The sequence below is a fragment of the Manis pentadactyla genome, chromosome 4 (genome assembly GCF_030020395.1).
Source record: "Manis pentadactyla isolate mManPen7 chromosome 4, mManPen7.hap1, whole genome shotgun sequence".
NCBI classification, from domain to species: Eukaryota; Metazoa; Chordata; class Mammalia; order Pholidota; family Manidae; genus Manis; species Manis pentadactyla.
Window position 1 is genome coordinate 79,776,670 of NC_080022.1, and position 26,475 is coordinate 79,803,144.

The window sequence follows — 26,475 nt, forward strand, 5'->3', positions numbered from 1 at the left end:
GGTTTGCTAATTTCTGATAAATCAGGAGACATAAATCACAGAAGGAAGCCTCACTGTGGATAAAATGAAAGTTCCTGTGGCCAGGATTCTCACTTGGCCTGGTTGGCTAGCTCACTACACACATGTGGGCAATACGTTGTTATTGACTCTACATAAAGAGCTCCGCCAGTGCTCTGGACACCACAGTGGCGCAACTGCAAGGCTGTGGGACAGCAGAGGCTCAAGCGGTGACAGCACTGAGGACAGAGACTGAGACGGCTGCAGGTGTAGAGAGACAGAGGCAGAGAGTGGCTTGCTGCATGCAGACTTGCCCTGAGTGGACAGGATTCTAGTGATTGACCTGCCACCGTGGAAATAAAGTTGGGTATAACCCTTTCACCCCAAAAACGTTTTATTGTCATTTCTTTGGTCACACTGAATCCACAGTGAACTTGCCTGGGGCTCCACTGGCAACACACCCACTTTTCCAATTAATTGAAAAATGGAAAGTTTTGAAATGTTCGAAGAGTTTTCTTAGGGCTGCTACAACTTTTTTGGTACCTTTCTTAAACTTCTTAGCTTTGTCTTATAATAAACGAGATCCTGAAACACATACTCAGTTCTTCATGCATTCATATTCTTATTCAGCAAATATATATTGAGTGTTCACTACATGCTAGGCACAGCATCAGAAGTTAATGATACAAAGATGAATAAGACTGTTCCTGGTCCTCACAGACCTCCCACAGTCAAGTAAGAGAGATAGAAAACAGAAATAACCACAAAATAATAATATGAATAGCCTCAATATTTGGAGCACTTAGCAATATCAGACACTTCACTAGATGATTTACATATAATGTGTCATTTAGTCCTACCAACAACCCTAACAGGTCAGTGTACATCTCACCGTGTGCAGGAGACTGAGGCTTAGAGTGTTTCCTTGTCATTCTCTCATTCTCCTTTGTATGTTTATTTCCTTTGCCTGAAATTTTTTATCTGCCTTCATCTAATTCCTGTTTGTCCTTCAAAAGGCTTCCTTGACCTAAGAAGGGTCAATGCCTTGCCCAGAGCTCCCTGCACATATCTCTAGCAGTGCACTAGTCTTTCTAAATTTTAATTTACTGTTTGAATAGTCAACTAGATTATATTAGGATTGAATTTCTTTCAGGGTGAGCACAGCTTTGTCATCTTTGTATTCCTGAAACATGCCTCAGTGCTTTCCATGTAATTTATATAAAACAAAAGCTATTCAATTGAATAAAACATGGCAGCCAGGATTTGATCCTATGCCTGCTTGGCTCCAACCCTGGCCCTTTTCACTCTGTTAATTTGCTTCCTGATCTCATGAGATAAGTGCAGTTGTAGAAATGTATGCAAAATATGGGAGCACAAAGGAGAGAGAGTCACTGTGGCGTTCATAAAGAAGGTGACATCTGAGCTAGGTTTGGAAGAATGTGTAGTTACTTATCAAGGTGAGGAAGCATCAAAGGCATCCCAGCTGGAGAAACACTTCACGCATTGGTATGAGAGAGCAGGTGCATTTAAGTGATAAAGAGTGGGGAGTAATTCCATACTGATAAAGCAGGGGCTGAACTGGGGGGTGAATGACAGTAGATCGAACAGGAAAGCAAGAGCACACAGGATGGTAGGGACCTTGTACGCCACTCTTAGTAAAGAATTTGGCCACTAATGTTTTTTATTTACGCCTCCCCCATTTATTTATTTGTTTCACGTAGTGATTTTTTTAAAGGTATTATTGAAATACACTCTTTCGAAGGTTTCACATGAAAAACATTGTGGTTACTACATTCACTCATATCAAGTCCCCCCCATACTCCCCTGAAGTCACTGTCCACCAGTGTAGTAAGATGCCTCAGAGACACTACTTCTCTGTGCTACAGTGTCTTCCCTGTGACACCTCCCACACCAGTGTGCCAATCATAATACCCCTCAATCCCCTTCCCCCACCCTCTCCACCCACCCTCCCCTATGCCTCCACTTTGGTAACCACTAGTCCCTTCTTGGAGTCAGTGAATCTGCTGCTGTTTTGTTCCTTCAGTTGCTTCATTGCTATACTCCACAATGAGGGAAATCATTTGGTAATTGTCCTTCTCTGCCTGGCTTATTTCACTGATCATAATACCTCCAGCTCCATCCATGTTGTTGCAAATGGTAGGATTTGTTTTCTTGTGGCTGAATAGTGTTCCATTGTGTACATGTACCACATGCTCTTTATTCATCTACTGATGGACACTTAGGTTGCTCCATTCTTGGCTATTGTAAAAAGGGCTGCAATAAACATAGGGGTGCATATGTCTTTTTCAAACTGGACTCCTGCATTCTTAGGGTAAATTCCTTGGAGTGGGATTCCTGGGTCAAATGGTATTTGTATTTTGAGTTTTTTGAGGAACCTCCATACTGCTTTCCACAATGGTTAAACTACTTACATTCCCACCAGCAGTGTAGGAAGGTTCCCCTTCCTCCACATTCTCGCCAACATTTGTTGTTGTTTGTCTTTTGGATGTTGACCAACCTAACTGGTGTGGGGTAATATCTCATTGTGGTTTTAATTTCCATTTCTCTGATGAGTAGCGATGTGGAGAATCTTTACATGTACCTATTGGCCATCTGAATTTCTTCTTTGGAGAAGTGTCTGTTCAAATCTTCTGCCCATTTTTTAATTGGATTATTTGCTTTTTTGTTGAGGTGCATGAGCTCTTTATATAATTTGGATGTCAACCCCTTATCGGATATGTTATTTATGAATATATTCTCCCATACTGTAGGCTGTCTTTTTGTTTTACTGATGATGTCCTTTTCTGTACAGAAACTTTTTAGTTTCATATAGTCCCACTTGTTCATTTTTGCTTTTGTTTCCCTTGCCTGGGGAGGTATGTTCATGAAGAAATTGCATATGTTTATATTTAAGAGATTTGTGCCTATGTTTATTTCTAAGAGTTTTATGGTTCCATGACTTGCATTCAGGTCTTTGATCCATTTTGAGTTTACTTTTGTGTATGGGGTTAGACAATAATCCAGTTTCATTCTCTTACATGTAGCTGTCCAGTTTTGCCAACACCAGCTGCTGAAAAGGCTGTCATTTCCCCACTGTATGTCCATGGCTCCTTTATCATATATTAATTGACCATATATGCTTGGATTAATATCTGGACTCTCCATTCTGTTTCACAGGTCTATGGGTCTGTTCTTGTGCCAGTACCAAATTGTCTTGATTACTGTATCTTTGTAGTAGAGCTTGAAGTTGGGAAGCAAGATTCCCAATGCTTTATTCTTCCTTCTCAGGATTGCTTTGTCTATTCGGGGTCTTTTGTGGTTCCATATGAATTTTAGAACTACTTGTTCCAGTCCATTGAAGAATGCTGTCAGTATTTAGATAGGGATTGCATTGAATCTGTAGATTGCTTTAGGCAGGATGGCCATTTTGACAATATTAATTTTTCCTAGCCAAGAGCATGGGATGAATTTCCATTTATAAGAGTCCTCTTTAATTTCCCTTAAGAGTGTCTTATAGTTTTCAGGGTTTAGGTCTTTCACTTTCTTGGTTAGGTTTATTCTTAGGTTTTTTTTTTCTTTTTGATGCAACTGTGAATGGAATTGTTTTCCTGATTTCTCTTTCTGTTAGTTCATTGTTAGTATATAGGAAAGCCACAGATTTCTGTGTATTAATTTTGTATCCTGCAACTTCACTGAATTCATATATGAGTTCTTGTAGTTTTGGGGTGGATTCTTTAGGGTTTTTATGTACAATATCATGTCATCTACAAACAGGAACAGTTTGACTTTTTCCTTACCAATCTGGATGCCTTTTATTTCATTGTGTTGTCTGATTGCCATGGCTAGGACCTACAGAACTATGTTGTATAAAAGTGGGAGAGTGGGCATCCTTGTCTTGTCCCCGATCTTTGGGGAAAAGCTTTCAGCTTCTCGCTGTTAAGTATGATGTTGGCTGTGGGTTTGTCATACATGGGCTTTATTATGTTAAGGTACTGGCCCTCTATAAGCATTTTGTTGAGAGTTTCTATCATGAATGGATGTTGAATTTTGTTGAATGCTTTTTCAGGATCTATGGAGATGATCATGTGGTTTTTGTCCTTCTTTTTGTTGATGTTTTGAGTGATGTTGATGGATTTTCAAATGTTGTCCCATCCTTGCATTCCTGAGATGAATCCCACTTGATCATGGTGTATGATCCTCTTGATGGATTTTTGAATTCAGTTTGCTAATATTTTGTTGAGGATTTTTGCATCTATGTTCATCAGGGATATTGGTCTGTAATTTTCTTTTTTTGTGGTGTCTTTGCCTGGTTTTTGTATTAGAGTGATGCTGGCCTTGTAGAATGAGTTTGGAAGTATTCCCTCCTCTTCTATTTTTTGGAAAACTTTAAGGAGAATGGGTATTATGTCTTCTCTAAATGTCTGATAAAATTCAGAAGTGAATCCATCTAGTCCAGGGATTTTGTTCTTGGGTAGTTTTTTGATTACCAATTCAATTTCTTTGCTTGTAATTGGTCCTTTTAGATTTTCTGTTTCTTTCCAGGTCCGTCTTGGAAGGTTGTATTTTTCTAGAAAGTTGTCCATTTCTTCTAGGTTATCCAGTTTGTTAGCATATAATTTTTCATAGTATTCTCTAATAATTCTTTGTATTTCCATGGTGTCCATCATGATTTTTCCTTTCTCATTTCTGATTCAGTTTATGTGTGTAGATTCTCTTTTTCTCTTAATAAGTCTGGCTAGGGATTTATCTATTTTGTTTATTTTCTCAAAGAACCAGCTCTTGGTTTCATTCATTTTTTCTATTGTTTTATTCTTCTTGATTTCATTTATTTCTTCTCTGATCTTTATTATGTCCCTCCATCTGCTGACTTTGGGCTTCATTTGATCTTCTTTTTCCAGTTACAATAATTGTGAATTTTGACTATTCATTTAGGATTGTGCTTCCTTCTTTAAAAAGACCTGGATTGCTATATACTTTCCTCTTAGAACTGCCTTCACTGTGTCCCACAGAAGTCAGGGTGTTGTTATGTTGTTTTCATTTGTCTCCATATATAGCTTGATCTCTGTTTTAATTTGCTCATTGATCCATTGATTATTTAGAAGCATGTTGTTAAGCCTCCATGTGTTTGTGAGCCTTTTTGTTCTCTTTGTACAATGTATTTCTAGTTTTGTACCTCTGTGATCTGAGAAGTTGGTTGGTAGAATTTCAATCTTTTTTAATTTACTGAGGCTCTTTTTCTGGCCTACTATGTGGTCTATTCTGGAAAATGTTCCATGTGCACTTGAGAAGAATTAGCATCCTGCTGCTCTTGGGTGTAGAGTTCTGTATATGTCTGTTAGGTCCATTTGTTCTAGTGTTTTTTCAGTGTCTCTGTGTCTTCACTTATTTTCTGTTTGGTTGATCTTTCTTTTTGAGTGAGTGGTGTGTTGAAGTCAAAATGAATGCATTGCATTCTATTTCCTCCTTTAATTCTGTTAGTATTTGTTTCACACATGTAGGTGCTCCTGTGTTGGGTGCATCAATATTTATAATGATTATATCCACTTGTTGGACTGATCCCTTTACCATTATGTAATGTCCTTCTTTGTCTCTTGTTACTTTCTTTGTTTTGAAGTCTATTTTGTCTGATACTAGTACTGCAACACCTGCTTTTTTCTCCCTATTGTTTGCATGAAATATCTCTTTCCACCCCTTCACTTTTAGTCTGTGTATGTCTTTAGGTTTGAGGTGAGGCTCTTGTAGGCAGCATATAGATGGGTCTTGCTTTTTTATCCATTTTATTACTGTTTCTTTTGATTGGTGCATTCAGTCCATTTACATTTAGGGTGATTATTGAAAAATATGTACTTTTTGCCATTACAGGCTTTGGATTCGTGGTTACCAAAGGTTCAAGGGTAGCTTCTTTAGTATCTAACCATCTAACTTTAACTCAGTTTTTAAGCTATTATAAACACAGTCTGATGATTCTTTATTTCTCTCCCTTCTTATTCTTCCTCCTCTACTCTTTATATTTTAGGTGTTTTATTTTATACTCTTTTGTGTTTCCCTTGAATGATTTTGTAGATAGCTGAATTTATTTTGCTTTTAGTTCATATTTGGTTGGTCTACTTTCTTTGCTGAGGTTTTATTTTCTCTGGTGACATCTGTTTAACCTTAGGAGCACTTCCATCTAGAGCAGTCCCTTTAAAATACACTGTAGTGATGGTTTGTGGGAGGTAAATTTCCTCAACTTTTGCTTATCTGGGAACTGTTTAATCCCTCCTTCAAATTTAAATGATAATCTTTCTGGATACAGTATTCTTTGTTCGAGGCCCTTCTGTTTCATTGCATTGAATATATCATGCCATTCTCTTCTGGCCTCTAAGGTTTCTGCTGAGAAGTCTGATGATGGGTTTTTCTTTGTAGGTGATCCTTTTTCTCTCTCTCTGGCTGCCTTTAATACTCTGTCCTTGTCTTTGATTTTTGCCACTTTAATTATTATATGTCTTGGTGTTCTCCTCCTTGGGGCCCTTGTGTTGGGATATCTGTGGGCTTCCATGGTCTGAAAGACTATTTCCTTCTGCAGACTGGGGAAGTTTTCAGCAATTATTTCTTCAAAGACACTTTCTATCCCTTTTTTCTCTCTTCTTCTCCTCGTACCCCTATAATGCGAGTATTGTTCCATTTGGACCAGTCACACAGTTCTCTCAATATTCTTTCAATCCTAGAGATTCTTTTATCTCTCTCTGCCTCAGCTTCTCTGTATTCCTCTTCTCTGATTTCTATTCCATGAACAGTCTCTTGCATCTCATCCATTCTGCTCTTAAATCCTTCCATTGTTTGTTTCATTTCTATTATCTGCCTCTGGAATTCATCCCTTAGCTCTTGTATATTTTTCTCTAGCTCCATCAGCATGCTTATGACTTTTATTTTGAATTATTTTTCAGGGAGATTGGTTATTTTAGTTTCACCAGGCCCTCTCTCTGGTGTTTGAGGGGTTTTGGTCTGACCAAGGTTCTTCTGCCTTTTCATGGTGATGGAAGTGATCACCATTGAGTGGTGTGTATGTCAGCTGGGAGAACAAAGTCCCTTCCTGCTTGCTGTTTGCCTTGCCCATCTCTGCTACCTGTACCTGTCAACCACACACAGGGAGCAGCCTCTGGGTTGATCCCCTGAGCTGCTGTGGGTGGAGCAGCCCTTGGGATGGCCTAGGGCACTGGTGGGGGTTGAAGGTGAGCAGCACATGCTCACATGAGAATAAAACCCCTTTGTGCCTTACAGACTCTGTGCCAGTATCCGCTGTCTGTGCTTGCCTTGTGCGGGCAGGGGCAGTCTCTGGGTCTGGCCCAGTTAGCAAAGTGCTGGGAAAAGCCTCTGTGTGGTTGCTGTGGGTGGGCCGGCTCCCTGGCTGGCATGGTGGGTCAGCTGGTTTGCTTGCATTGCTGGTTGGGGGGGAATGAATGGCAGGCTGCTTATCACCATGAGGGGCTTTGGAGCTGCATTGCCACCCAGGGGGTTAGGGTGCCTGAAGTTCCTTAGAGTTCCCAGCCTGCTGGGTTGAGTGTGCCAGGACGATTTGGTTCACCTGTTAAACCCTTGTCCCTCTAAGACTTTTAAAGCACCCATTTTTCTTTTGTCCCAGGGCAGCTGGCTGTGGGAACCTATTCACAGTCTTAGTCTCGGATTTTGCTTTTCCTTTCCTCTAATATCTAGTACACCATCCAATGTGTGTCTGTACTCCCAGTGCAGATTACTAGGGCTGGTTATTTAGCAGTCCTGTGCTTCCACTCCCTCCCTACTCTGATTCTTTTCCTCCTGCTAGTGAGCTGGGGTCAGGGGGAGTGCTCAAGTCCTGCCAGGTCACAGCTTTGTATCTTACCCTTTTCATGAGATGTTGAGTTCTCGCAGATGTAGATGTAGCCTGGCTGGTGTACTGTATCTTCTGGTCACTCTTTGAGGAATAGTTGTATTTGCTGTATTTTCAAAATATATATGGTTTTGATCGAAATTACTGAGTATCATAATTCTTCCAAGTGGTAAAGATACCTCAAGACAAATGCTGGGCATAGAAGCCACAGGGCATAAATCTGCAAAAAAGTAAAAAGCTAACTTTTTCAAACAATATTGCCTCTCTCTCTTACCAACTTTACATTTCCCTGTATGGCCCCGGAAGATGACTGGTTAGCCAGAGACGGGTAAGATTCCTCAAGGGAGGAACAACCTAAGACAGGCACAGTTGCACAGGGGGGCCATCAGGTGAGAAATTGGGGATCAACAGAGGTGAGGCTTAGAACCTCACCCCCCCTGTTTTGAGAGAAATCTTCTGCATCTGTGGATGTTTTGTTGCCCTTGTCTAGCTTGGATTAACACATAGTCTACAGGCACACACCTGATCATCTACATTTGCCCTCTTACAGCACTAAACTATGTTTTCTACCTTTATATTGCATCTACCTACCACTTCAGCATTTTATTAAAAATAATAATAATAATATAATAATAATAATAATAATAATAAGGGAGAAATGTGGGATTCACATATAAATCAAGTATATAAATCAAACGAATAATCATAATTGACCTGATTGTTTATAGTTCATGATGCGTGATCAAAACCGAAAGTTTCTGTGATGACTGCCCTTGCACTGTACACCATGTAAGAACTTACTCACTATGTAAGAACTTGTTCACCATGTAAAAACTTGTTTGTTATGCTTCAGAAGATTGAAGACTGTTGAGAATTAGGCTTGGGGTTGATTAATGATTGTGCATTGAGTCCCCTATACAGAATTTTATTGTTGTTAACAACCATATGATCAATAAATATGAGAGATGTCCTCTCAAAAAAAAATATATATATATATATATATATATATGTCTTTTTGAATCTGAGAACTTGTTTTCTTTGGGTAAATTCCTAGGAGTGGAATTCCTAGGTCAAATGGTATTTGTATTTTTAGTTTTTTGAGGAACCGCCATATTGCTTTACACAATGGTTGAACTAATTTACATTCCCACCAGCAGTGTAGAAGGGTTCCTCTTTCTCCACATCCTCACCAGAATTTGTTGTTCCTAGTCTTTTTGATGTTGGCTATCCTAACTGGTGTGAGGTGATATCTCATTGTGGCTTTAATTTGCATTACCCTGATGATTAGTGATGTGGAGCATCTTTTCATGTGCCTGTTGGCCACCTAAATTTCTTCTTTGGAGAATTGTCTGTTCATATCCTCTGCCCATTTTTTAATAGGGTTATTTACTTGTTGGGTGTTGAGGCGTGTGAGTTCTTTATATATTTTGGGTGTTAACCCCTTCTTGCATGTGTCATTTACAAATACATCCTCCCATACTGTAGGATGCCTTTTTGTTTAACCTGATGGTGTCCTTTGCTGTACAGAAGTTTTTAGCTTGATATGGTCCCATTTGTTCATTTTTGCTTTTGTCCCCCTTGCCTGAGGAGATATTCTCAGGAAAAAGTTGCTCATGTTTACATTCAAGATATTTTTGCCTATGTTATCTTCTAATAGTTTTATGGTTTCATGACTTACATTTAGGTCTTTGATCCATTTCAGGTTTACTTTTGTGTATGGGATTAGACAATTATCCAATTTCATCTCTTGCATGTAGCTGTCCAGTTTTGCCAACACCAATTGAAGAGGCTGTCATTTCCTCATTGTGTATCCATGGCTCCTTTATTGTATAGTAATTGATCATATATGTGTAGGTCTATATCTGGGCTCTCTATTCTGTTCCATTAATCTATGAGTCTGTTCTTGTGCCAGTGCCAAATTGTCTTGATTACTGTGATTTATAGTTGAGCTTGAAGTCAGGGCACATAATTCTCCCAGCTTTATTCTTCATTATCAGGATTGCTTTGGCTATTCAGGGTCTTTTGTGGTTCCATATGATTTTTAGAACTATTTGCTCTAGTTTGTGGAATAATGCCACTGGTATTTTGATAGGGATTGCATTGAATCTGTAGATTGCTTTAGAAAGGTTGGCCGTTTTGACAATATTAATTTTTCTTATCCATGAGCAGAGGATGTGTTTCCATTTATTGATGTCTTCTTTAATATCTCTCATGAATGTCTTGTAGTTTTCAGGATATAGGTCTTTCACTTCCTTGATTAGGTTTATTCCTAGGTATTTTATTCTTTTTGATACAGTCGTGAATGGATTTGTTTTCTTGATGTCTCTTTCTCCTATTTCATCATTAGTATATAGGAATGCCACAGATTTCTGTGTATTAATTTTGTATCCTTCACCTTTGCTGAATTCCTTTATTAGTTCTAGTAGTTTTGGGGTGGATTCTTTAGGATTTTTTATGTACAACATCATGTCATCTGCAAACAGTGGCAGTTTGACTCCTTCCTTACCAGTCTGGATGCCTTTTATTTCTTTGTGTTGTCTGATTGCCATCACTAATGTTTTTTAAAAAGAGAAGGTCCACTTGACAGAGGAGATGGAGTCAGAATATTAGATTCAAGATCTAATTTAGTCACTTACTATGTGATCCTAGGGATTCCTATGTGCTCAATTTCCCACTTGAAAATTATAACACTCTATCAATCACCTCAGAGCTGTTATGGGATTACAATTGGATATGTAACTGCATGTGCTTTGTACACTGTAAACTTAATCACTACAGATGTTAGTTGTTATTAACTTAGCATATGTATTAGTTTGTTAGAGCTGCTGTAGCCAATGTCACAGAACAGATGACTTAACCAACAAATTTATTTTCTCACAGCTCTGAAGGCTGAAAGTCCCCAATGAAGGAGTCAGTGGGGTTGACTTCAATCTGGGCTCCTCTCGCTGGCTTGTAGAGGACTGTCTTCACCTTGTGTCTTCACGTGGTCTCTCCTCTGTGCATGTCTGTGTTATAATCTCTTTATTAGGATACCAGTCACATTGGATTAGGCTTACCCTAATAATCTCACTTTATCTTAATTATCTATTTAAAGGCCCTATATTCTTTGTTCATAATTAAGGTATCATTGATATAATCTCTTTTAAAGTTTCACATTATCAACATTGTGGTTACTATGTTCACCCATATTATCAAGTCCTCCTCAACACATTCTGGACTGCCACTCTATGCTGTGGATTTTACAGAGAGATAGGCTTAGGGTTTCCCAGTGCTGCCTTAGAGTAGGTAGTTCAGCCTATCCAGTTCTGCTGCTAACCTACATCATCCAAACTAGCCTTTATCAGTAATTAAGGTGATATTTTGATCTCCAGTTGTCTGATTCTTGCATCTTTCTCTTAGTTCCAAGCTCCGGAAATGTTACTGATTATGCAACTGAAACCCCAACAGAAAATATCAAAGCTGGGGCTTTGGCTAGCAAATGGGCAGTGCTTCCCTACTCTAAAGCTTCTCCAGAGAGGCAGCATTTCTCTGGGCCTAGGGAATTACAGGAATATGTGATATCATGGTGGACACAGGAGCTGAAAAACCTTGAAAGAACATTGTCTCTTGACAGAAAGTTATGAGTGCCCATGGGGTCTGTATGATACAGAGGTAGGTGCACTCTCACTGCTTCCTCTTCTTGGCCTTCTGCAGGGTCCCTGTCTAGGAGGCCACAGTAATGAGAGCCAAGACCAGGCTCCCGCAGCTACCCAGATTCTTTGAGCTCATAGTTTATTTGGATAATATCATGGGAAGAACTTTGGAAGGATCAGAGTGAAAATATTTTTTCTAATTCTCTTTGAAAGACCAAATATTTTTCTTCATATGCATTTTTGTTGATTGTTATAGATTATTTTTATATACTCAACCATATAAATATTGCTTGCCTATTGAATTTGAAGTGTTTATTAGGATACATATTTATACATATGTATATATTTAAGAGGGATGTAGATAAAATGAAAGTTCCTGTGGTCAGGATTCTTACCTGGCCCTGGTTGGCTAGCTCACTACACATGTGTGGGCAATACGTTGCTATTGACACTATATAAAGAGCTCCGCCCAGTGCTCTGTGCAACATGTTGGCACGGCTGCAACGCTGCAGAAGAGCAGAGCCTGGAGTGCTGGCAGCGTCAAGGACAGAGACTGGGACAGCTGTGTGGGCAGAGAGGCCCAGAGGCAGAGATCGTCTTGCTGCATGCAGACTCACTTTGAGTGAATGGGATTTTAGTGATTGACCTGCCACCATGGAAATAAAGTTGGGTGTAACCCTTTCTGTCATTTATTTGGTCACATCGAGTCCATAGTGAACTTGCCTGGGGCTGAAACCCATTGGCAAGACAATTGGCGACAGTTGGCAGGGTTCATTGGTGACCACGGAAAAAGAACAGGCTGCCCTCATGGAAGGAGTATTTCAGCAGGCTGCACCTATCGACGGGGAGACATTCGAGTGTCCCCTGTGGACATGTGGTACTGTGAAGGGGTGGGGGACTGGGGTCTACCATAAGAGAAAGCTGACTGAAATGGCTTCACTATGAAGTGCTGTGGCCTGAGAGGAAGCAGCATGAGAAGGAGCAGAGGCACGAGAAGGAGCCTCACAAGAAGAAGCAGTGTGGGACTGCAGGCTGCCAGGTGCCACGGGACAGGTGAAGGATGTAGTGGAGTCGTCAGCCCCAGAAATGGAGGAGCAGAGGTTTGACAGACAGGTGGGTGTAGAGGTGCTGCCGGGACAGAGGCATCAGCCCCTCCTCGGTTGAGACCCCACCTGGTTGAAAGTTGGTGGAAAGCCAGAAGGGCTGGGCAACCGTGGGTTCTTCCAGGAGAGGTGCAGCCCCCTCCTCAGGTAGTGGAGCACTCCATGCTCTGCTTCTGTCCTCAGGCTCAAGCACAAGAGGGAATACGGTCTGCTTCTCAAAGGAAGAATTTAAAGGGCTCCGTGAAGGTCACAAGAACCCAGATGTGGGTTAGTCTGAAAAGGTAGGAGCAGGTGGAAAGAAATTGGACTGGAGCTCTGGCAACAACTGAGAGCAGCTCTGGCAGCAGCGGTTCCAGCTGCTGAGGACGAAGCAGAAGGCAGAGATAAAGCAACAAGATTGGCCTGTGTGACTGCAAGACTTCTTACTGGAGAGGCTGGAGAAGGTGGGTATTGTAAGATCCAGCCACGGTCCTTTTGGTTAACTCCTTTGAGTAGAACTGGTTGAATACAGCCAGGATGACCACTTGGTGGCAATGGAGGGTTATTATAATTTGTTTGAGGGTTTGAATACAGCCAGGATGCAATGGATCTCCTCAGGATTGAGGGTTATTATAATTTGTTGTAATTTTTCTTATTTGTATATTGTTGTAGCCTCTGTTGTTATTATGGAATTTGGTTACAATGCTCCAACTTTCTCACACAGGGACCATTGCATAGGATTGAGGGCACATTAGATTGAGAGGAGAGAATCCTGGAGGGGTGGAGTGTGGATAAAATGAAAGTTCCTGTGGCCAGGATTCTCACCTTGGCCTGGTTGGCTAGCTCACTACACATGTGTGGGCAATACATTGCTATCAACTCTATATGAAGAGCTCCGCCCAGTGCTCTGCATGACACGGTGGCATGGCTGCAAGGCTGCAGGAGAGCAGAACAGAGACTGGAGTGCTGGCAGCACCGAGGACAGAGGCCCTAACGACTGTGTGGGCAGAGAGGCCCAGAGGCAGAGACTGTCTTGCTGCATGCAGACTCACTTTGAGTGAATGGGATTTTAGTGATTGACCTACCACTGTGGAAATAAAGTTGGGTATAACCCTTTCACCCCAAGAACTTCTACTGTCATTTGTTTGGTCACATTGAATCCATAGTGAATTTGCCTGGGGCTGAAACCACTGGCAAGACAAGGGGGATGAGCAGTTCAGCTTTTCACATTTCTTACAAGCACTTTTTAAAATTTAGGTATCACTGATATACAATCTTATGAAGGTTTCACACGAGCGACATTGTGTTTACAACATTCACTCATATAATCAAGTACCCCATTGCAGTTCACTGTCCATCAGCATAGTAAGATGCTATAGAGTCACTATACAAGTATTTCTTTAGTGACTACATGCCGGTATGGCAGAAACAACTTTTTCTTTTCAAAGCAATGTTGAAATATCTTTGCTGAAGTTAGTGCATTATTAGGAAGGTAGAAGTTCACATGTAAGTGTGGGAACTAGAGCACTTGATTTCACCTCAAAGTGAGTGTTGCACTTTTGTTCTAAGTAAAAGAAACAGATTGCTTTTGATGTTACTCTCTTAATTTTCAGAGTACCAACAGTTGCCCACATCTGGCGTTCTGGTGGCTACACCTGGGGCATCACAAAACGGAAAACAGATGTGTGGGCTCCTAGAAAGCAGAAGTGTCAGATTCAATCAGAGAAGCAACAGGAACATCATAGGGTGAAGGCTGTGTTTAACCACAAGGTGTTAATTTTGATTAAGGGATGCTGCAGACTAAAGGAAGCCACAGACGAGTAGGTGGGAAAGGTAGAGAGGCAGACAGAGAAAAGAAACGAGGTAAGAGATGGGAAAGTAGATATAGATCAATACAGTGTACTTTGGCTGGCTGCTGTGTTTTGGGGTTTGGGCTGCTTTGACTGAGCCCAATACCTCTATTATTCTCTTCCCTGCATTGCCCCAAAATGTGACATCTGTAACATGAGTGCTTTCACAGAAGGCCAAATATTGGGACAGCTAATACTTGGGCTTTGGAGTCAGGAAACCTGGTATAGGGGCCAGCTCCATTATTTACCACTGTGTGAGCATTAATTAACTTAACAGTCCTGACTTTTAGATTCTTTATCTGAATATTAGAGGTAATTAGGGATTCTTTGTTATAGAAAGGTGTTTTAGGATTACATAAGATAATAAGAGTACAGGGTTCTTAGCACAACAGTGGACCCAGAGTGAGTCTCAATAAAAGTTAGCTAGTAAGAGATGGGAAAGCAAATATAGATCAGTACAGTGTACTTTGGCTGGCTGCTGTGTTTTGGGGTTTGAGCTGCTTTGACTGAGCCCAATATCTCTATTATTCTTCTCTTCCCTGCATTGCCCCAAAATGTGACATCTGTAACATGAGTGCTTTCATTATTTACCTGGGTCAATAGTGCTCTAACTGAGCTCCTGGAAGACCTAGAGATGTGTGGAAGTGTTTTTGTTCATTTCCCACCTTCATTAAAGCCATTCCATTTTTATCCATATATGTCTTCTGTGAAGATTTTACTTGAATGAAGTTACGCTAAAACAGACCGACCTTCAAAACCATGATCTAAATCACTGATCTAAATCTTGAATTGAGCAAGTCCGAGAACTTGCTGAGGACACTTTACTAGACTGTTAGGGAATACCCTCCAAACTGTTAGGGAATACCCTTTGGGTTCAATGTCCTATCAACTATAAAGTCATGTGTAATGTCATCATCCTGCCGACACTTTAAAAATCTTAAAGGAGACAATGGGAAAAATTATTATCAGCTTCCCTGCTCTATTCAGGAAACATTCCAACAACTGTATTTCCTCAATCCATCAGTCTGGTTGATAAAAAAGCACAGCATTGTTTTTCTTTGACTTCACTGTTTCCAATGCAGCTTTCCAGTTCACAGATGATCTGTGCTGGCAATGATCATTTATTGGTTCTTAGATTACTAACATAGACTTCTTTTAGATAAAGCACCTTTTAATAAAACTTGGTTAATGTCATCCATGATAAGGCTGTTCCCTGCATACAGAGTCCAGTACCATGGGAATTCATGTAAGTCAAATAAAGGGAATGGAGAGAGTTGTAGGAAAAATTTTAATTTCTACAACCTTATGCCCAGGAAGTTTAATCAGGACAGAAGCTTCAAAAATCTCTTTTTGGCACTAGTTGCATAGTTAAATAGTTTTCTTTAAGAGTAACAAAGCTAGATGCACCATCATTTTTAAAGGTTTAGCTTGGTGCAATTTTTCATGCATTTAAGTGTCCTTAACGTAGATCTAGGTGGGCTATTTGATTGTTCTATGCTTGAACAATGCCATGAAGATTGTTTTGGGATTGTATTTCCCATCCTTCCACCTCCCTTTACCAAAACGTAGTGTATTAACCATCTGCACAGGGATAAAACTTACAGTTGCATCATGCAATTTTTAAAAGAGTATATTGTTTTGATAGCAGGGCTTGTGACACAAGAAGGCAACAAAAGTGAATTTTATAACCTCAAAAGGGCACAGGTCTGAAAAAATTAATTCATTACATTTATTTGACAAGAATGAAAAAAAATTGAAAAGCAGAAATACGTTTTTGATGACATATAGAGAAGTTTGGAAATCTTAATCTAGAAATTAATAAAATCATTTTTTAGAGTATATTTGGTCAGATAATAGGATACATTGGTAATCAAACACCACATGTACTATAGATATGATGTTCTGGGAATTAAAGCTTCAAAGTATTGAAGTAAGATGTTATTAAAATAAAATTGAATGTAATCTCACTATAAAACATTTTAAATTATTACCTGAGTCTCAAGACTGTGTATGAAACCCTTTAATCGTTATATAGTACTGGGTTAAAAATGGAAGTGTCGTCAGTTAACATGCATTTCTTACTAACAGAATAATGAATAATAGAATTTATTGTCTTCAATAGTATTTAGTGGCCTATCACCCCAGCTTATTAACTTTTCTTCAAAACTGGATTATTTCACCTAATTCTACACTCAGTAAATATTTTTGAGCTCCTATTATTGTAATAGTTATAAAATATCTTAGAAGTGTTCTGTGCTTTAGCTACATGAGACCTAATGAAAGCAATTTTCTGGTTAAAGAGTATTATAAAAAAAAAAGCCTTACTATCAGAATACTTCTCTTAGGTATTCTGTATAGATGGCCTCCACTTATTAAGGCCTTTAAATTAGCTATAGATAAAAAGCTATTTAAAATGATCAGTGAGCGTCTGTGATTTTAATTTTACAAACTATCTCTACATTCATTTATCCTGGAAAGGGTTGAGGGGTACTGATGAGCTTTTTCTCAGACCCCACCTGGTTTATCTGATGCACATCCAGACCAGATGCATGCCCCAGTGAATCATGATGTGGGCCCCAACGAACCACAGCCATGCTTCCCACAACATTCAACTGTTCAACCCATTCTTGTTTTCCCGGTCAAACCACAGCCCCTCTTGGGGATTAAAACCTTTTGTGCAGGGCAACCTGTTCCCCACTTAGACTCATGCCTAGATAGGCAAGTGATCATGACATGTATTTTCTCTTTTCTTTAAACTGAATCTGTAAGATTTGAAAAAACTACTCAATTATTCAGTCTTCTGGCTTTTTTAAGTCGGGACAATGTAAAGAGAGGAGAAAACATCCAATTAAATTCTGAGAGTCTACAGAATAAACCATCATTTGCTCAAAGTCACTCAGACAAAAGATTAGAAGTTAGGAAATTTTATGCCCCCAGATGCATTGCTTATCCAAAGATATATCTAAAATATTTTGGAAATCAGTATTTCAATCAGCTGTCTTCATGGGCATGAAACCTGTGCAGTCAAAAGTGCCCCACACTTGCTTTAATGCTGTTCTATCTCCATCTTAAAATTCTTAATAATTTTATCTTTGAACTTGTATTTTGTAAGTGAAGTCGCAAGCCATGTGGCCTGTGCATGAGCAGAGGAGACAGGAGTGCCCTCCAGTTTTTTTGCCAAATTTGCACATAACTTTCTAGATTTGCCTCAAGAACGCAGAATTGCAGTGGATATGTACAATGCCTGAGAATTCAAAATTCAAAGCAAGTACCAGATAAGCATGTTACATGCAAAACTAAGTGCAGCTCTGACAGCCCTGAGAGGCCACGCTGTCCATTCAAACCAGAAATAGCCTTGAATGCAGAAAGCAAGCAGTGGCATCCTAAAAAACCCAAATGACTAAGGAACCCTATCATGTATTTTCTTATTCATGTTACTTCCCCTTATTAGCCAACCACTTACATGGAAAAATGATGACAAAGAAGGAAAGGGAAAGAGAGCAACCATAGTTCTTTCCCTTTCAGTGGTTCTTCCTTACTCCTCAATAAGCTGCAGATCATGCTCGTAGAATATGTGCGTATCAAGAAGTGATATAAAACAGTTGAGTTAGTTTTGTGCAGCATTTCCACTGTTCTGGTTAAGAATGAAAGACTTGTGCATGAATGAGATACAATATATGAGTTGTGTAATTCTGGTAATTCTGCATGATTATTTTCTCTTGTATTTGCATTTAAAACTGACACTGCACAATACAATAATGAATATTAAAAGTCATGGTAATAATCTTAAATTATACTTTTTCTTTATTTAGAATATTAAATATCAGGTGATATGATTGCAAGTCCAGAAAGAGACCTCAGAAGAAAGGAAAAGGCTATATTTTAGTACCTTTAAAAAATATAACAATATGGATCACATACCATACAATTTACCCACTAAAAACATACAATTCAATGGATTTAACATAATCACAGATAGGTGCAACCATCACTACAATCAATTTTAGAACATGTTTATCACTTCATAAAGATAGCCTCTCCCCTTACCCCTGCAGGTCCCTCCTACACTCAGCCCCAGGCAACCATTAATCTATTTCACATCTCTATAGATACCGCTGTTCTGGTTATTTCATATGAATGGAATCATATAATATATGGTCTTTTTGTGGCTAGCTCCTTTGACTTAGCTTACTGCTTTCAAGGATCATTTCTATTGTTAACATATATCAGTACCTCATTGCTTTATACGGCCAAATAAAATTCCATCATATGTGGTCATTACCAAGGCTTTTAGAATGCAGTTTCTCATTTGCTGTGGACGTGACCATTAAAAAAAATTTCCCACTAGGTTTTCTTTTCTGCTACCTTGTTAGCATTCAGTCTATTGGGAACATGTTATTAACCCTTCTGTGATTTATTTCCATTATCTGGGTAAGCGCTGTCCAATGTAAATACAACAAGCCATATTTGACTTTGTAATAGCCATTGGTAATCACTGAGGTTCGTACAACAGGCGTATTTTAAATCGTCACTGACCCATACATGGCTAGTGGCTGTTACAGTGAACAGGGCATGCCTCGAACTCTAGGATCTTGCAGCTGTTCTTTGCCTGGTTGAAAGATTTCTGGGTTTACTAGTAACTAGGCAACTTTTAATGAGCAAACAAAGCTAGCTTCAGAAGTTAAATGGAAACTTAATCCTTAATTTTATGTTCCTGTTATATGTAGGACTGACTAATAATAACTGGATTGAACAAAAGTTGATTTTAAAAGGTATGTACACACTAGGAAAAGATAATTACTGGGTCATTTCACAGAGGGCTTGTGGGACCAAAACCAGGAGCTCTTAATTCTGTGACAAAATATTGAAGTTCTCCATAGGATGTAATAGCCACTTAATGTAAGTGCTGTTTCCCTGAGAAGATACACGAATTTAGCCACTCATATCCATATCCATAATTGGCAATGTAGTAAAGTCTAACCCAATATTTTTATTGAAGATCATGCCTCACTTTGGAGAAGCAAAGGCAATTGGCAGTCAAAGGAACCACACCATACTAAGTTTTAAAAAAATTTATTGACTTATATTGCCTATGTTACATAATAAAAACAACCCTTTACAGTTAAAAAAAAAAATTCCATCATATGGATACACCACTCTTCTTTACCTCTCTCTTCTGTCTTAACTTCTGGTTTCATGGAGCTACTTATCAGTATTCTCCAAAGTAGGTTTTAGAAGAAAAAAAAAGCACCAATATATCTAATCACACTTCTAGTATATTCTACTTACAATTTAAATGAACCATGGATGTCATATTTCTAAACTTACATTCTCCTACTCCCAACACAGAGTCCGTATTCCAGTCAGACAGGCCTCCTCACTATTCACTGCACAACATTCCTTGAGTGGAGTACTCGGGGTTGCCATCTGCTACTCTCACATTTTTATCTTGCCACCTCATACGCTAATTTCACTTTCCTCCTCTCTTCCTGTGCAATCTTAAAGGCTCTTCCTCCTCACAGAATTTTGCTCCTGCTTCTATTATAGCATTTTATGTGTATCACAATAAAAATTTATTTCCTTTTTCCTTCACTTAACTATGAGGGCAGAATTCACAAAGGTTTTTTTATTTCTGTATCTCCAGCTTCTAGCACAGTGCTTGGCACATAATAAGCACTAAATTAGCCTTCATTAAGGGAAAGAAGAAGGAAGGGAGAGAGGTTATGTCTTTGCTCCTGATCATATACTGTATGTTCGTATCTCTGTATCTGGTGCTGATCTTGAAATTCTGCTTCAGCCCTCCCATATTTGCATTTTAAGCAACTGATTTTGTGCTCTATCCTGTAACATTCTTCATGTCTACCTCCAAATATGTTAATTAACTATGTCCAAATTAATAAATATAATAGGCTGATTATCAGTACTGCATATTCAGTTTTATTTGGTTTATTCAGTGTATATTGGTGACCAGAAACTTGGGGTATAATGAAAGTCCTACTCTTGGAAAAAAAAATACTCAGGTTATATACAGTATTCCTCTTTCGTGGTCTTCATGAATATTTGATGTTTCACATAAGACTGTAGCTCTCATACCAAGTGAAATAATCATTTAGACTTATCCAGATACTATTCCCTTGAAAAATTCTAGAGAAATACAGGGAATTTTAGTCACCAAATTTACTTTTTCTGGATTATTTGAGAGTCAATTTCTTTTGATGGTATTTTAAAAATAGTATTACCAGACTTGGTTCATTTCAACAGGCTTTTATAAGTGTAATTCTGTATTTTATAAATGATTTTTATTATATTTAAACAGGATGTTTCTTGATAACTTAGCAAGAAATAAATTACTCTCAACACTAAAAGTCTATTAACATTAAATTGTAAATTCTAATATTTCAGGAATGTTTCTTGCTGACAACCAAGCCTATCAATGTTTCCATTCATTTCAACAGGTATCTTGTGTAAGCAGAGTAAGTCCGAGTTCTGCTCAAAACCTGATTATCATGAATTGAAGTGTTTATTATCTTCTATACTCCTAGTAGTATATTTGGTAACAGCAGTGCAAAGTTGAGTAATACATATTTACTACCTCCTAGGAAGTCAGAGATTAGTAAAGGAAATCAGCAAAATATACAACTAATGACAATATAAAACAAACTGTATGGTGTTTTTTTCCTTTTTAAAGCCCCAATTGTGAATATAAGGAAATGTTAAATTAATGCAAGGGTTGAGTAAGAAATGGCTTCACAAAAGTAGTGACATTTGCTCTAGGACATTTGCTTAAAGAATAAATAAGATATGGAAAGATGAGATGGAAAGCAAGGGTATTCAGGCAGAGCAGTAAGTAAAACACAGCATACTCACCTGATGTGCCTGGAATGGAAAGTATAAGTGAGGTGCAAAATGAATGGTAGACAAATAGCCAAGATGGGAAACACAGGAAGAGTGGGTATTTTAATGGAAGAAAGGGAGGAAATAAGTGGTAGGTGATAAGTAGCAGCTGAAGGCATGGAAGTGGGTGAACTAGTTCAGCAAGAGTAGATCAGAGAATAAAAAGAAAAAGGACAGAGAAAAGGGTGTCGTGGTCACTATTTAAGGGCTTAGCAGAGGAAGAAGAATCAGCAAACACACAGGTAGAAACTCCATCAGGGAAGTATTGAGGTTTTAAGATTCATGTTGTTTTATTTTACTTCTTTTTTTAATAAAAATAACATATATTGTTTAGAGCAGTTTTCGGTTTCCAGAAACACTGAGTAGAAAGTAGAGTTCACTATATTCCCTTCCCCCACCCCTCAGTTTCTTCCATTATTGGCATTTTGCTTTGGTGTGGTACATACGTTAAAACTGATGAACCGATATTAATACATTATTATTCACTAAGGTCCAGAGTTTATACAGGGTTCCCTCTTTGTGTTGTACAATTCTGAGTTTTTTATTGTGCTACTTGATGTCTTCATCACTTTAGAGATATGTCTTGATAGTGAGTTTATTCATTGTTCTTGTTATTTATTCTTATTCTTCTTTATAGTGATATTTCATAATTAATGACATTTAATTTTTTTTGAAATTTTCTTGATAATGGGAATTACAAATCTATCCCTCTCTGTCTTAACTTCTATTTCATGGAGCTATATGTCAGTATTCTCCATAATAGCTTTTAGAAAAGAAAATATTCACAAATATATATAATCATACTTCTAGTATTATTTCTAGTTACAGTTTAAATGCACCATAGATGCCATATTTCTTCTTCCTTTTAAAAAAAGTATTTTATATGGGAACTTGGACACCAAAATGCTAATGGTGTTTATCTCTGTGTAGATTATAAGTAATTTTATTTTGTTTTATAGTTTCCTATATGTTTCTAGAAATAACATCAATACTTTGTAATTGGAAAAAATGTGTTAGAGGTAACTTTTGGTTTATACAAAATCCTTAGTGAAAATACAGAGGAAAATTCCAATGTTATGTTACAATGAATATATGTTATATGTAAAAGGAATTCTTTTAAAGAAATCCTTAGAAATAAAAGGGAAATTAAGGCAAAACAAAATCATACCATGACTTAAAAGCACATTACCCTCAAGGATACAAAATCTATTTTTAATAGTAGGACTATTGTCCATGAGAGCACAAAATATTCTGGATGAATAGAAGCCTCCAGCTGTAAACTGATGGACCTTTGTGGTCTAAAAGCAGTTGAGGCTTCTACCTTTAAGAAACCATTTCTCATGTTACAGCAATTGAGATTGTGGAAAATGTATAGAATAGATTGTATTTCACTTTCTTTATTTTCATGGCTTGTTGAAGGTAGATTAATACTGTGGGAATCCTTATTCCATTCACAACTCTGAATATGTACTTATGGTACTTATACATCTAGAGTTTAATTGATCACTCTTGCCACCATCTGTACATGGGTAATTTTTACTCAAGGAGTATTGGTTCCAGTGTATTGTTCTGACATTTTACACTATAGTTGATTCAAACAGAAGAAAATACCACAACAATTGGTGCTCTAAAACAAAATTCAGCCCCAAAATTTTCACACAAAAATGAAGTCTAATATACTCATCACCCACACTTAGTTTACTGTATAGTCATAGTGAAAGCTTGTGAAAGTAAGAATGAGATCTAGGTAGAAATTAACATCACTCACTTGACAAAAAGTGCTCAATGAAATCAATTGAGGCTACAGACTTCAATTTAAGAAAGTTACATAGATCTAGAGTTCCTAATATTTATCAACTGTGACTGTAGACTGATATTTGTGGTCTCCCTTCCCCTCTCTATTCTACTATTTCTTTTCAATCATGCTATCATGTAACTTGTTTAAAATTTTTTCAAGGACTGAAAATTCAAAAACAAAACTAAACAAATTAAAACAACTTAAAAACAAAACTTCTTGGAATTAGAGTTGCAATCTAAAAATATGAACATAAGATATGGGAAATCTTTATAATTTTTTAGAAATTTTAATAGCAGCCAAGGCAAAATAGGTACCAAATGATCAAATTCCAGCTACAAAAGGTTGTTTGAAAATTCACTTTTAAAGGTTTGATAAACAGCTTCTCCATAATCATAACACTTTCCATCAAATTTAAGAAAAAAAAAAGAGCAAGGGGAAAGCACATGGATTATAGAAGAGGGTTATTTTCAGATATAATTGATGTTATTTATTTATAAGTTTTATGTATTTCTAAATATCATAATTGAGGCTTTATGTTAAGCAGTTTAATCAAAAACTGTCTAAAATTTGAAAGATAAATTATCCTGATAAATTGCTGTATTAATTCCTACCTTTAGTTGTAATGTATCCTGACCTGACCCTAATATGTGATCTGAAACTTTTAGGTCAATATTTCTGTGATGTAATTGGGAACCACCGGTGGCTGGCTCTAATAATCCTGGAATATGTCTGTAGTTCACCAAGGAGCTTTGACCTGTTCTGACAGCAAAGGGAACAGTGGGAAGTTCTGTTGTCCAGGAACCCACTGAGAGAGGGCAGAGGGATCTATATTCCTTGAGTACTGCTCTATATCAGACATGCTAGGCATTTAAATGGGTTTCTTAATGTTTCCCAAAATCTTATGGGTAACATATTAATATCCTACTTCACAGATGAAGAAAATGAGACTTAAAGGGGGAAAGTGACATGTAGATGACATTTAGCTTTTCTTTGTGATGAAAACCCAAACTCATGAGGCTAAATCAGAGAAACCTGTTGTAAGACAGTGAGGCTGTAGACTCATAGACATGGAAAAGGGACTAGTGGTTAGGAAGGCAGAGGGGCTGGGGTGGGTGGGAGGAGGAGGGGAAAGGGATAAAGGAGCACAATAATTCACAATCACAATATAAATTGGTCACAGGGATCGTAGCACAGAATAGAGAATACAGTTAATGACTTTGTAACATCTTACTTCACTGATAGATAGTGACCACACTATAAGGGGTGAGGATTTAATAATATGGGTAACTGTTGAACCACTGTGTTGTATAACTGAAACCAACATAAGATTGTATATCAATGATACTTTAATAAAAAAAAAACAGTGAAGCTGGGCAAAAACTTGTCAGATGAGTTTCAACATGAAGAAATGCAAAATGACATTAATTTAAAATATATTTAGAGGATAATGTAAGCCATTATTAACTAGTCCTTTAAGATAATAATCCTCAAAGTGTACAGCCGACTCACCAATAAAAAACTGCATCACCAGAAATTAAATGGAAAACTAAATGAAAACACTGTCCAGCACTTGAACAAACTACAATATATTCATATCTAAAATATTTGGCCCTATTTTGCTTACTTCATCTCTAGAAATAAACAATGGAATCAAAGAAGACCTAGATGAAATTCACGGACTTGTTTAAGGGAAAGCAACACTTGAAATTCTTTAGGCTGAAAATATAAGCTCTTCCATCCTCAGATCACTTTTTGTGAAATGCTGGTTTAAACTCCAGAGTATGATGGAAAGAAGGACGAACATGCATACTCACTCATTTCTTATCCAGTCATTCATGTAACAAACATTAGACAAGGTACAGATGCTAGAAATCAAAGATGACAAAGTTATCTTTTAGACACCTCCTGTCTAGATACCCCTGCCATTTTAGTCTAGCCCGGGATATAAACACAGACCTGTGCCAGGCTCTACCTGTTCCCTTGGGCTTGGAAAGGCAGTTCCTTATTGTTACCTTTATTTTCCTCAACCTTCACCCTACCCCAATACTGACTGTAGATTATTCTCCCTTCCTTTAGGGGAAGGCTGGTTATAAAAGTTTTATTGCTCCCCTTTCTTACTCTAGCTGACCTGGGCTTTATTGGGAAAAATGTGTGATCTGTGTTGAATCCTTAGATGGAAGTCCCTGTGTCAACTTCAAAATCATACAGAAATGAAAGTGATGAAACCTATCAGTGTCCCTAGCTCTTGTTTTTTTTTTCTTAATTGAATTATCTTTGATAAAGAACCTTATGTTGGTTTCAAACGTACAACTCTGTGGTTCAGCAGTTACCCATATTATTTCCTCACCCCCTCTACTGCGGTTACTGTCTATCAACATAGACTTTACAGAATCATTAACTATATTCTCCATGTTGTACTAATGTCCCCATAATCAACTTATATTCTGATTGCGAATTATTGAGCCCCTTTATCCTCTTCACCTTCCCCTGCCACCTGCCCCAACCTCTCCCCCATGGTAACCACTAGTCCCTTCTCAGTGTCTACTGCTGTTTTGTTCCTTCTGTTTTGCTTTGTTTTCATATTCCACAAGTAAGTGAAACCATATGGTATTTGTCTTTCTCTGCCTGGCTTATTTCACTGAGCATAATACCCTTTAGATCCATCCATGTTGTTGCAAATTGCAGGATTTCTTTTATTTTTATGGCTGAATAATATTCCATTGTTCATATACACCCCTCTTCTTTATCCTTTCATCTATTGATGGACATTTAGGTTGCTTCCATATCTTGGCTATTGTAAATGTGGCAGCAATAAACATAGGTGTGTGTATATCCTTTTGAATCAGGGATTTTGTTTCCTTCAGGTTAAATTCCTAGGAGTGGAATTACTGGATCAAATGGTATTTCTACCTTTAGTTTTTCTGAGGAACTCTATACTGCTTTCCACAGCAGTTGCACTAATTTACATTTCGAACAGCATAGGAGAGTTCCCTTTTCTACACCCTTGCCAACACTTTTTATTTCCTGTCTTTTGGAGTGGCCATTCTAACTGGTGTGAGGTGATAGCTCATTGTAGTTTTAATTTGCATTTCCCTGATGATTAGAGATGTGGAGCATCTTTTCATGTGTCTGTTGGCCATTTGTATTTCTTCTTTGGAGAAATGTCTGTTCAGGTCCTCTACCCATTTTTTAATTGGGTTATTTTTCTTTTAGGTGTGGAGGCATATCAGTTCTTTATATATCTTGGATGTGAACCCCTCATGAGATGAGTTATTTATGAATATATTCTCCCATATTGTAGGATGCCTTTTTGTTCTGCTGATGGTGTCCTTTGCTATAAAGATGATTTTTAGTTTCATGTTGTCCCACTTGTTCA

The 26,475-nt window shown here is 38.1% G+C and overlaps 2 non-coding genes across 2 annotated transcripts; both read left to right on the forward strand.

Annotated features, from left to right (window-relative positions):
• Nucleotides 1–18,679: 18,679 nt before the first annotated feature.
• LOC118923123 (small nucleolar RNA SNORA32) lies at nt 18,680–18,803 on the forward strand. The gene has a single exon (XR_005029067.2). It is a non-coding gene; the product is annotated as a small nucleolar RNA SNORA32 (small nucleolar RNA).
• A 406-nt stretch (nt 18,804–19,209) lies between these two features.
• On the forward strand, nt 19,210–19,337 carry LOC118923122 (small nucleolar RNA SNORA25). Its single transcript, XR_005029066.1, has one exon. It is a non-coding gene; the product is annotated as a small nucleolar RNA SNORA25 (small nucleolar RNA).
• The last annotated feature ends 7,138 nt before the right edge of the window (nt 19,338–26,475 follow it).